The following is a 10,411-nucleotide window of genomic DNA, read 5'->3' on the forward strand; positions in this document are numbered from 1 at the left end:
GATAGGACGTCACCAGTTCGTGCGTACCACCGTTGGCCCGCGCAAGACCGCGGCCCTCGCGGTCCAACAAATCGCCGAGGCTTTTCCCGCTTCCGTTTTGGCGGCGGACCGCATGCAAACCGCAGTGATTTTGGCGTAGCCAACGAATGTTGTCCGGCAACAGAGGGTCTTCAGCCAAATTACAGTGTACTAGCCAAATCCAATCTAGTTTTCGGCTCAGCAAAAGCCAGTCAAGCCAGTCGTTTCATGTCCGCCGTTCCGCCTACATGTGCGTGCAGCGGATATATTTTTAAACACCGTGTCCTCTTGGAGTGACGAGGATGTTTTTTCATTTTGTATGCCTCGTTGAGCAGTTCCTGGCTTTGTGGGACTCGAGCCGGAATGATAATGGTAACACTCTGGCCGAGAGTGTAGCTGGTTGGTCTGCTCTGCCGTCTGCTATGGCGGTCCGCCGTGTGGATGTGCTCTGCGCCGGACCGGACCACGGCGGTCCGTGACGTCGCATCACGTGACCTAGCGGCCCGCGGACTTGGTCCGTCGTGTGGATCGGCCTTAACCTACCTTGGTTATGTCGTATTAGGTTATAGTCTCGATGTACAGCTGGCGTGTGCAAGACTTGTTCACATGTTCCTGTCGCGTCCCCTCGTTGGGCTCCATGGTGGGCGGCTGGCACCGTGGCTGAACAATACATTTTTTTCATATGGCTCCTCCTTTCCCCCAAAATGATCGCCCCTCTTATAAAAGAGGGCGGACCGAAGCAAGTGAATATTTCGAGAAAAGAAAAGTTACCTTCCCAAAATACCATGTAATACGTAGCGAAGTGCAAGAAAAGCCAGCAAGAATCTTGTCCCCATTCACAGTATCCAAGTCCTTGACAGAAGCCCTCGGCCCTGGCTACAAGCTTTCAAAAATGTCTAGTGGCGATTTGCTGCTCGAACTTCGAGACAATGTGCAACACACAAAACTGTCAAACCTCGCGTCCATTGGGGACACCCCTGTCTCCATTACATCCCACCGATCCCTCAACACTGTCCGCGGTGTTATATCAGAAATCGACTTCGTACACTTAACAGAACAAGAAATGCTCGAAGGGCTCACCGACCAAGATGTCATAGACGTTCACCGAATCAAAATCCGGAAAGACAACAAAGAAATCAACACAAAACAGCTGATCCTCACGTTCAACAGCAACACACTTCCTGAACAAATAGAAGTCGGCTACTTGAAAATACCTGTAAGGCACTACATCCCCAACCCCCGCAGATGCTTCAATTGTCAGAGGTTCGGCCATGGCTCACAGAGTTGCCGGGGCCGCAGAACTTGTGCAAAATGTGCTTCTAAAGAACATACTTCTGAAAACTGTGACGGTTCAGCGCGTTGCGTAAACTGTGAAGGAGAACATGCCGCGTACTCCAGGGCGTGTCCGTCCTGGAAAAAAGAGAAAGAAATCATCACGTTGAAAACTACAGAAAACATTTCATTCAAAGAAGCAAGAAGACGTATCACGCTAACAAACGCATTCTCCTTCAATGGAAGAAGCAACTTCGCCGATGTGGTGCGATGGGGCGTAGCGCCACACCAACCTTCGGCACCTGCTGAGGCCACGGTTATCGGGCCTCCGGCAGAGCCACCCACGCCCCAGGCAGAGACAGCACAAGCTGTCCTGCCACCTACTAAACAGAACCCGCCGGCCCTCAAGTCGGCCGCCCGCAAGGTTTCTCCGCAACGGGAGAGGCCTAAAACACACACACCCGCGGTGACGCGGAGCTCCAATGCCTCTGGAGAGGCCATGGAGACAACTTCTAGTCCGCCCCCGCAACCGTGGAGGCACAACTCACTTGAAAAAAAGAAAAAAGAAAGAACCCCAATAACAGGTCCTAAAACACGAGGGACCTAATTATTTATAGCCGCACCCCTACAAGAAATTAAACATGGCGTTCCTAGTTCATTGGAATTGTGGACTTATCAAAAACTATAGCGACGTAAAAGATATCTTAAACACTTTTTCTCCTGTGGCTTTATGTTTGCAAGAGACAAACTTAGGGCCACAACATAAGAATATTTTAAAAAACTACAAAGTATTTCGGTGTGATAGAGAGCAAGCGAGTAGGCTCTCTGGAGGTGTCGCGATAATAGTGAAAAATGGTGCTGCCACTCATGAAATCAGGCTTCAAACGAAATATGAAGCTGCAGCAGTGACCGTCCTGGATTTTAAAACAATTACCATATGTACTGTGTATCTAGAACCACATCTAAATGTTACACTTCATGATTTAGAAGCACTTTTTAAACAACTACCAGAGCCATATTTAGTAGTAGGGGATTTTAATGCACACTCGTCTTTTGGGGGGAGCGACCAAACAGACACTAGAGGCCGTATCCTAGAAGATTTTATTTTATCAAATAATGTCTGCCTGCTCAATACAGGAAAGCACACATACTGCTCTGCAAGCTCAGGAAAAATAAGCTGTTTAGATTTATCTTTTAGTTCTCCATCAGTTTTTACAGATTTTAAATGGGATGTTGTTGACAACCCCTACGGAAGTGATCACCTTCCTGTAAAAATTAACCTATCATCCGCACCACAAATAATCCCAAGCAAACCACGTCATTGGAAGCTACACTTAGCAAACTGGGCACTGTTTCAAGAACAGGCCAGCCTGGAAAAACTTTTTTCAAAGAATTTAAATGTCGATGATCAAAACGAATTATTCACAACCTGTATTATTAATGCCGCGCGGCTAGCTATTCCTCAGTCCTCAGGAGTGGTTCGACGTAATCATAAAATCTGGTACACGCAAGAATGTAAGGAAGCAAAAAAGAAACAAAACAAAGCGTGGGGCATATTCCGTAGATACCCAACCCATGATAATCTCGTAAACTTTAAAAAGGCAAAAGCCAACGCACGCCGCATCCGTCGAGATGCTGAGAAAACTTCCTGGAAGAACTACATATCATCTATTAACAGCTCAATCACATCAAAAAAAATGTGGGAAGAAGTCCATAAATTAAATGGCAGCTTCTCCCCTTTCACAATCCCGTTTTTAACAGCTCCTGGCACACAAACAAGTATAGAGGAACAGGCAGACGTACTAGGGGAACATTTTTCTAATGTTTCAAGTTCCTCACACTACACTCAATCGTTCCTGAAGCACAAACATACAACCGAAAAACAAAAACTTCCGACAAGTGGCTATACAAATGAGTCCTATAACACATTAATCACACTTCATGAAATCCAAACAGTACTGTCCGCAGGTAAACAGACGGCACCCGGCCCTGATGAAATACATTATGAAATGCTCGCTCACCTCTCAGACGCTGCTGTGAACGCACTTCTGCAATTCTTCAATAAAATATGGGTATCGGCAAAAATTCCGGAGGCTTGGAAAAAAGCCGTGATTGTACCGTTCCTGAAACCCGCAAAACCACCAACCACCCCTAGTAGTTATAGGCCTATAGCCCTCACAAGTTGTCTGGCAAAATCATTTGAAAGTATCCTGAACGTTAGGCTGACGTTCACTCTTCAATCACGTGAACTACTTGACATCCACCAGTGCGGATTTAGAAAAACGTGTTCAACGACTGATCATCTCGTCCGCCTAGAAAATACAATTCGAGAAGCATTCGTACACAAGCAACACTGTTTAGCAGTCTTTTTTGACATCGATAAGGCTTACGAGACCACCTGGAAGTTTGGTATTCTCCGCGACCTAGCAGAACTTGGTATTCGTGGTAGGATGCTGAACTGCCTGAAAGGTTTCATGTGCGACCGTTCATTTCATGTGCGCCTGGGTGCAACCCTTTCGAAGAAATTCGTCCAGGAGAATGGAGTGCCGCAGGGTTGTATTTTAAGTACAACACTTTTCATAGTAAAAATGAACTCCATAGCAAAAGTCATTCCTAGATCCATTATGTATTCTGTATATGTCGATGACCTTCAAATAGCATGCACATCCTCCAGCTTACCAACATGCGAGAGACAGATACAACTTACATTGAATAAACTAGCGATTTGGGCAGACAAAAATGGGTTTAAATTTTCACCCCAAAAAACAGTTGCTGTCCTCTTCTCACTCAAAAGAGGCCTACAGGTTGACCCCACCCTACACCTAAATGAAACCATACTTCCAGTAAAGAATGAACGAAAATTTCTAGGTGTAACTTTCGATAAAAAGCTCACATTCCTACCACACATAACCACTCTCAAAAAGAAAGCTTCGCAGTCACTAAATATACTCAAAGTACTGTCATATAAACATTGGGGGTCTGATAGAACATGCCTTCTACACATTTACCGTTACTTAGTACGTTCCTCCTTAGATTATGGCTGCATAGTGTATGGTTCAGCAAGACCGACATACCTAAAAAAACTAGACCCAGTACATAACTCAGGCTTGCGTATTTCATGCGGTGCATACCGAACGTCCCCTATAACTAGCCTTTATGTAGAAACAAACGAACCCCCACTAGAAACTAGAAGAACCGCTCTAACCTGTGCATATATCCTTAAAGTACAATCTCTACCAAAACACATTTGCTATCCCCTTGTAACAAAATGGCCTTCACGAGTACTCTTCAACAACAAACCACAAACTACAAGACCACTGCTCCTGCGATTTGAAGAGATGTGTCGGAATCTTGGCATAGCGGACACATTACCAGGCATTACCCACAGACAAAATCCACTACCCCCATGGTTCATCTTTCCCACAGTTTGCGATCTCACTTTAACACAGTTCCGTAAAGCACAAACTCCGCCACAACACATAATTCAGGAATTCCTTGCACTAGAAGAAAAATACAGCAGCTTCACAAACTTTTATACTGATGGTTCAAAAACGAATGAACATGTTGGAAGCGCAGTTATACAAGGGAACTGGGAAGAAACAGTAAGACTTCCGCAGTGCACATCCATTTTCACTGCTGAATGTTACGCCATTTCTGTAGCCATAGACAAAATAATAAAGGAGAACCTCGCAAACAGTGTCATATATACAGATTCTCTGAGTGCACTCACAGCTCTTCATGCCAGAAATGCAGTCACACCATTATTAGGAGGGATTATACACAATTTAATAAACGCCACCACACAAGGATTGAACATTCAATTATGCTGGGTTCCGAGCCACGTCGGAATTAGTGGCAATGAGAGAGCAGATGCATGCGCGGCACAAGCCCGGCACAAAGAAATCACAAAAGTAAAGATACCTCCTAACGACTGCATGAAGTTAATACATTATAAACTAAGGCAAAAATGGCAGTCTGCTTGGAACAATGAAGTGAACAACAAATTACACCTTTTAAAACCCGTGTTAGGTGAATGGAAATCTTGCACACACCACGAACGTTTCAAAGAAGTGATTCTGTGCCGTCTTCGCATAGGACACACACACCTAACACACAACTTCATTCTAACAAAGCAAGACAAACCCCAATGTGAACTATGTGGAGATGAACAAACAGTAAACCATATCCTATTTTCATGCAGATAACTTGAACCATTGAGGAAGACGTTTTTTACCATATTTTACAAAGAAAAGATCCCTTTTCACCCAGCTTTGATTTTAGGAGAAGATGCGCTCGTTGATGTATCATGTGTTTTTAGCTCTTTAAAAGAAGCAGCAGTTCTCATAAAACTTTAAAACTTCGCAGAGTGCTCACCTACATAATACAGAACACCTCATCCACCTTCTCATCCCTGAGAAGAAGGCCGAGGTCTTTAGCTAATTTGTTGGGACTCTCCGGGCTCTTGCCCAGACAAGGACACACTGAGGTGTCCCAACTTTTAAAAAAGAATCTATGCCTAGTTTTGGCGCATGATAGCCTCAGCTGCTTATGTGCCACTAAACTCAACTCAACTCAACTCAACTCAACCCAACTTAGGAACATCGTACCATGGTCTTGGACTGATCGTGCCATGCACGAACAATTATCTATACCGCATAGGGCGTACCACTAATGCCTACTGTGATAACTATGGCAGCTCAGAAACAGTGAAGCACGCGCAAGTTGAATGCCCCGCGTACCGCAAAGGGAGACAATAGACAGCTTTAGAATAGCGTTTGTCGCCTTACGTGCGTTAAACGTTGTTAGATATGGAGCTGTTTCCTGCGATTACTTCGAGTTCCCCAAACCACTTCGAAACGCAGCACAGCTAATTGAGGAATGCAGAAGCAGGAAAAGCACATTCCAGAGGAGCGGCCGAGCCAACAAGTTTAAGGCAACAAGTTCACGTGCCAACAAGTTCGTGCGCCGCCGGGATTAGCAGGTGGGCCTCCGACAATGGAGCATGAGCAGCCCTCCCCTTCTCCTCGTTAGAAGTGCATTGCCAGTCTGCGAGGCAAGACCGCAGCGAGCCGCCAGGTGTGACACCGCGACACGGGCGCCTACCATTGGCTGAAAGTGGCGTCATCGGAGCGGACTCTCCTATTGGTCAAACATGACGTGACTTACAGTGCTCGAAGGGTTTATAAGAAGCCTTCCAGAGAGACCTGAGGATTCTGGAGATGCCCTGATTCCCTGATTCACCTCTCTCGAACGTCTTGCCGCGGGCCGCAGCGTCCGAGTTGCTGCCGGCCCGTAATGACTGTACAACTGTTACTTGACGTCTCACCTCCTTGTATATAATGTAGAATAAATTCCTCCCAAGTTTGTGGTTTTCATCCCGAAGTCCCGTCCTACAACCCCTACATCTGGTTGGCAGCGGTAGGATCGCCTCCGAATGCATCAGCTGGTGGCAGCGCTACGGATCAACCTTCGTCGAGAAAGATCATAAGGAACCGGGCAGAACGAAGAAGAGAGAGCCTTCGTCGAAAGAGGTCCGAAGAAACTGGGAGTAGCGAAGAAGGAGCGAGCCTTCGACCCAGGGCGTCCGGAGGAACCAGGAACAGCGGACGAATGAACCGGATGGCAGGGTGCTGCAACCGTAAGTGAGCGCGTGGTTTTTTTCCTTATGATTCGCCAGACTCAAAGGTTGTGTGTTCAATTTTGATAGTTCTGGGAATCGGGAATTTGTGGCATTGTGTGTTTGCACAAATTAATTAAGGAAAACAGTTTTAACCACCTGTCGGGGCAGCTGCCATGGATCTTAGAAGGTTGACGAGGTTAGACTTGTTGTTGGTGTGCGACGATTTGGGCGTTGAGGCGGACGAACGGATGGAAACGCCAGCTATCATAAAGGCGATTCAAGATAGTGGCAATGATGACAAAAGCATTGAGCTTGCTTGGGAGGTGATACAGGAGCCACGGGAGCGGGAGCGTCGTGAACGTTTGCGAGAGCGTCGTGAAGTTAGGAGTAAGCGTCAGCGTGAAGAACGCGAGAATGAACGGAAGCATGAGCTTCAAGAACTTACTCTTAGGTGTCAGCGTCACGAACGTGAGAATGAACGCAAACGTGAGTATCAGGAACGTAAGCTTGAGCGTGAACAAAAGTATGAGAGAGAGAAGGCAGCACTGATCAAAGAGATACAGCATTGTGATCAGTTATTGGCACAGAGACAACGGCTTGCTGAGAATTCTGTAGGTAGTACAGAGAGAAAGAATGAGGCAGCATCGAGCGGATTTTCGCCAAGAGCCGACGAGAAGAGTAGTGCCTGTGAGATTAGCTGCAGAGTCATAAGTGAAGGGAAAACGCTAGCTGCTAACGATGCCTTAGTGGCAACAGAGGCCGTTAAAGGCCGCAGAGAGAGCGACGAGGTGCTGTGCCAACAGATGACTGTAGAGACAGCTAGGCCAGCTGCGAACAAATTGGCACAGTTACCGCGTGTGTGCGTCGCTGGTAATGTTAGCGAGGTTGCTAGCGAAGAAAAGGGTACTTCTGAACCGACAGAAGCGAGCACCCATGTAGAGCCAGATGTGCGTGCAGAAGTGAAGTGCGAGCTGGACGATGCAGTTGAGAATAGCTCTCGGGGTGGCGAGCTCCGTAGCTCACGAGAGAACAACTGCATTGTTCAGGGATCGGTGCGGCTCTCCGCCAGTCTAGATGGCCTAGATAGGGATGATTCAGTTGTTAATCATTCGGACTGTGCGCGTGAGGCAGCGATCGATACCGACGGGCTGTGTGCCGATGCACAGCGTGAGCTGGGCAATGTAGTAGAGGGCAGTTCGCAAGAGTGCGAGTTGTCTTACTCGAGTAAAGCCTGCTGCATTGTGCCAGAGTCGGTTGAGCTGTCCGCCAGTCGAGGCAGAGAGAGTGTTGATTTAAGTGAGAATCACACAGACTGTGCGGGTAAGAGACCGATCCGGGCCGACGAAATGTGTACCGGCCAGCACGAGGCACGAGAAGGCGACATGAAGGCGAGTGCAAAGAGAAAGCGCCGTAAAAAGAAGCGCGGTAAAGACCGAAAGTCGGTAATTAATGTAGCGCCGCCAAAAATGGCGAGAAACCCAAAAGGGCAGGGCGCGAGGAAGAAGGTGCGGTCGTCTAGGACGATGTTGACGCATCCAGAACGTTCGAGCCACCGGTCAAAGGGGGACCGCGAAGAATGTTCTGCACGGACGCGGACAGAGGGCACGAGGCTGTTAAACTCCTCGTCGTTCCGTAGTTCTTTTCATAACTCAGCGTGCAGTTCGAAGAAACGCAAGGTGGCAGGACGAGACCAGGTGGGGAGTAGCGACGCGGTCAATCGAGTTTGTGTTGAAAGCGGGGCGCGAGGACGCAAATTGGCAGGAGACCGTAACGTCTTGGGGGAGCTGATAGTGAATCAGCCCTTTTGTTGTCTCTCGGCAGCCAGAGTAGCTTTGAAACTTCGCCCACCGCGGGTCAGGCTGAAAGTATGAGTCAGTCGTAAGCAATCGGGAAAGGGAGGCCAGGAGCGCTTCCGTAGAAATGAAGCGTTTTGTTTTTTTATTTTGAGCATCGGAAAGTTTTCGCGAATTGAGACTAGGATTTCTTTCAATATGCAAGGTATGAGCTCTGTTTATGATTTGTTTGAGAAGCTCGATATTTGAAAGATGCGTTTTATGTAAACGTGTAGTCTCGCGAGATGCTCATTAATAAGTAGATAGGCTTTTTTTTGTGTATGTGTAAGTAACCTGAAGGTCAAGGTTATCGTCGAAAGGCCTACGGTAAAGCGCGTGTGTTATTTAACCTTCTTTCTTTTTAAGTGTTTTTTAATTTTCTAAGGTTAAGCGCGTAGATTTTCAGTGAGTGCATGATTTGCACGGAGAAACGTTCTTAGTTCCATTAGCGCGTGTCCTGTGTGGACGGAGGTAAGCAGACTTTATGACTGGGTTGCTAGTGTGTGTGGAGGGCAGCCGTATTCTGACTTCTCTGATAAGTACGCGTGGAACGAGTTATTAAAAGACGCATTATTTCAAGAGTTCTGCGGAGTGTGTAAGTCCCGCAAGTTTAATTGTTCGTTTATGTCACGGGTCCTGTAGGACTTTCAGGAAAGAAACGTGAGTAAGCGTAAATGAAAAGTTTGCCTACAACGCAAGTACGCGTTCTGTTTAGTGACCACAAGGCTAGTGCGCTTGTGATTACGTACTTGTGAGGTTGACCAGATTGTTCAGTGGCACCAATACATGAGATAGGTACGCCACTGCGATAGATTGGAAACATGCTGTTCGTGTAGTTAGACCACTTAAGTTATGTTCGGCTGTTTTCATTTGTTGTTCGCATCGTCAACGACCCTCTTGTTTTGCAACAACAATAGTACTCTGGTCTTGTCGGCAATCGAGGAGAAATGGATAGCTGTTTGGAAGGGTGGTTGGAACTGCTTTGTCAAAATTGGGGAACTAAAAGATCAGGGTTGATTTTGACTCAGTAATAGCCTGGCGAGTCAGGGGTGAAGAGCCTGCGCTTACGCGTGGTGCAGCGCTGTGTTGTTTGGTTTGTTTGACGTATGTTCTCCAGGGCCCAGGATCCCGAGGGTTGTCAAACGAGGCTCGACCCCAGTACCCTGCAGCTTCTTTCAGCGTTCCTCATGGCCAGCGAATTGAGTTCACCGGCCATTCAGAACAACCGGGGCGAGGACGAGCTGTTAGATATGGAGCTGTTTCCTGCGATTACTTCGAGTTCCCCAAACCACTTCGAAACGCAGCACAGCTAATTGAGGAATGCAGAAGCAGGAAAAGCACATTCCAGAGGAGCGGCCGAGCCAACAAGTTTAAGGCAACAAGTTCACGTGCCAACAAGTTCGTGCGCCGCCGGGATTAGCAGGTGGGCTCCGACAATGGAGCATGAGCAGCCCTCCCCTTCTCCTCGTTAGAAGTGCATTGCCAGTCTGCGAGGCAAGACCGCAGCGAGCCGCCAGGTGTGACACCGCAACACGGGCGCCTACCATTGGCTGAAAGTGGCGTCATCGGAGCGGACTCTCCTATTGGTCAAACATGACGTGACTTACAGTGCTCGAAGGGTTTATAAGAAGCCTTCCAGAGAGACCTGAGGATTCTGGAGATGCCCTGA

Source organism: Dermacentor albipictus, chromosome 2, assembly GCF_038994185.2.
Source record: "Dermacentor albipictus isolate Rhodes 1998 colony chromosome 2, USDA_Dalb.pri_finalv2, whole genome shotgun sequence".
Lineage (NCBI taxonomy): Eukaryota > Metazoa > Arthropoda > Arachnida > Ixodida > Ixodidae > Dermacentor > Dermacentor albipictus.